This window comes from Mustela lutreola, chromosome 1 (genome assembly GCF_030435805.1).
Source record: "Mustela lutreola isolate mMusLut2 chromosome 1, mMusLut2.pri, whole genome shotgun sequence".
NCBI classification, from domain to species: Eukaryota; Metazoa; Chordata; class Mammalia; order Carnivora; family Mustelidae; genus Mustela; species Mustela lutreola.
In genome coordinates this window covers 266,480,496-266,483,248 of record NC_081290.1, presented here as the reverse complement: position 1 = coordinate 266,483,248, position 2,753 = coordinate 266,480,496, and the positions used below count along the sequence as shown (strand labels likewise).

Sequence of the window (2,753 nt, the reverse complement as noted above, 5' to 3'; positions counted from 1 at the left end):
TAAGAACCTGAGACTTCAGGGCGCCTGGGTGGCTCAGTGGGTTAAGCTGCTGCCTTCGGCTCAGGTCATGATCTCAGGGTCCTGGGATCGAGTCCCGCATCGGGCTCTCTGCTCAGCAGGGAGCCTGCTTCCTCCTCTCTCTCTGCCTGCCTCTCTGCCTACTTGTGATCTCTCTCTGTCAAATAAATAAATAAAATCTTAAAAAAAAAAAAAAAAGAACCTGTGACTTCAAATATCAAATACCAAGTAGGAAATAAAACACTATTTCCAAAGAGCTCGTGCTTTTCAACATATCTTAAAGAGATGTTCTTAAATACCCTGGTGAAAAACTACAGAGATGCTTGGTTTTCTTTTTTGTGCTCTTAGTAAACCAAGAGAAAATAGAATAGTACTTTTTAATCCAAGGATTCTGTTTTCTTTGCCTTTTTCCCTAGCCAAACTGTATCCAGATTTATTAAAGATACTTTTCATAAACAGCCATGGTAGTTCAGGCAGGATACCAGGAAACAATCATTAACCGTATAAAACTTCCAAAGTCCATGCTTCAGTGGACTACTAAAATCAGATGGCCACTATAAATCCTAGTGAAGTCTTCATGTTGTGTTATGAATACGGAAATTTTGGAGTGAAGATTGACATTTCATGCTTAGAATATTGTTCAACAACTTTTCGTAAGTTGACTCTGACTTTCAGGAAATGAAATGAAAATGGCAGCATTAGCAATCTGAAGACCCACGAGCTAAAAAGGGAGTCTTAGAAGGCATCAAGCTCAAAGGTAGTTTGCTTGATATACTGGGAACCATTTTGGGGGGTCAGGTTCCAACAAGTATCTGGGTTAAAGGGAGTCAAGTCTATGCTGAAGACAGAGAGGGAAAAGAAGACAATAAAAAAAAAAAAAAAGAATTTTCCCTTTTCCACACCACAAGGAATTTGTTCCAAGGTGGCTAATGCCTGTCAACATCAAGAGGAATTTTCTCAAAACTAGAAGGGGTAACTGTTTTCCCCCATATCAGTTCAGTTGTGAGATATTCTATTAGTGACATATGCCCTTCCCCTCCAAATAACAATAAATTGTTCTGTATACCAACAACATAGCTTTAAAAAAAAAGTAAAGCTGGGGTACCTGGGTGGCTCAGTTGGTCAAGTCTTTGCCTTCAGGTCATGATCTCGGGGTCCTGGGATCGAGCCCCGCATCGGGCTCTCCGCTCGGTGGGGAGCCTGCTTTCTCCTCTCTCTCTCTGCCTGCCTCTCTGCCTACTTGTGGTCTCTGTCAAATAAATAAATAAAATCTTAAAAAAAAAGTAAAGCAAAATTCTGCATTTTCAAAAACTTGATAAAAAATAGTATTTCAAACTGTACAGTCACAAGAAGTACACAGTTATCAAAAATGCACGCACTTCATGTGGCTTCTTCAGCACCTTCAGTTTTCTGTGTCTAGTGTGTTTTGGCATCTCCACTTTTTGTAGGGTCATTCCCATCCTTGTCAGCACCATGTTTCCTCTTTTTCCCTTTAGGTATCTTCTCTCTCTTCTTTGCAGAGGTTTTTTAGTCTTGTGCTCTGGCTTTGAAGGAGATCTTACCTGTGATTCATCCTTCACCTTGCCTTTATCTCCTTTAGCATCCCCTTTAGCCTTTCTCTTTGGCATAGTGGCATTGGAGAGACATAGGCTCTGGATGTAGGGATGCAGTGGAGGTGGGCTCTAGTGGGCCCGGGGGTCTTTTCTGGTTCTGCTTTATACTGTTCCTCAGGATGCTTGTCTCCTTTTGATACCTAGGTTAAATTTAAGATGCTTGAAACACCCTTTGCGATTGGCGCCTGGAAGCACTGGTAATCACATACTAGGGGAGACAACTCATATAAATTTACATTGTCAGGGTACTTGGGTGACCCAGTAAGTTAAGCATCTACCTCTGGGTTTCAGCTCAGGTCCTGATCTCATGGATCAAGGATTGGTGGCCTCCACGCTTCAGTAGGGAGTCTGCTTGGAAGATTCCCCCCCCACCACCATTCTCTCTCTTTCTCTCAAATAAATAAGTAAATCTTTAAGAAAGAAAGAATTTACAGTGTACACACTTTAATCAGTCTGTACCTACCATGGCAGGCCATCTTCTAATAACTAACTATAATTGGGTCTCCTACTAGGAAAAATAGACTTTTCTTAGACTGTGAAGATATTTCTGAAGATTTTTTTGAAAATACACATGAGAGAAAAAAAGTTTGGTTATATAATTATGAATGAAAATTAGAGAAATTATTTTCAGTGTGATCTTTAGAGTCAGTGGCTCTCCCGAGATAATAGTGAGTTTGTCCTTTTTTTTTTTGGACCAAATTCAGTAGCTTTATATCACTACAGTACACTTCAAGGTTGTCCAGAATGGGAGATTTTACATAATATGTTACATGTCTCAGTTTTTGCCAAGGGGCTATAAAAAGCTCAGGTGCCATAGTCTGATAGACATTCCAGAGGTAGAGATGGACATTTTGCTTCTAATCATATGCTAATTTATTTTCATGTGGGTTATTACTTTGAGAATTTCTCAATGCATTCTTGAAGCATTTTCCTTAGGAAGTAAATCTATCTAGTTTTTACTGTATTTAGCATTCAAAAATGTTTGTCCTTTCTAGTTTTGTTTAAACAGAGACATGAGTAAATTACAGATAAGGAACTATTTCTAGATTAAGAACTTTTCTTATATAATATCATTGCTCAGTCAATTCTTTTCTCACAGTATTAGACATATTAACAGAATAA

At 39.0% G+C, this 2,753-nt stretch overlaps 1 pseudogene; it reads right to left on the bottom strand.

Annotated features, from left to right (window-relative positions):
• Window positions 1-1,398: 1,398 nt before the first annotated feature.
• Window positions 1,399-1,646, bottom strand: LOC131839427 (non-histone chromosomal protein HMG-17-like; annotated as a pseudogene).
• Between the last annotated feature and the right edge of the window lie 1,107 nt (window positions 1,647-2,753).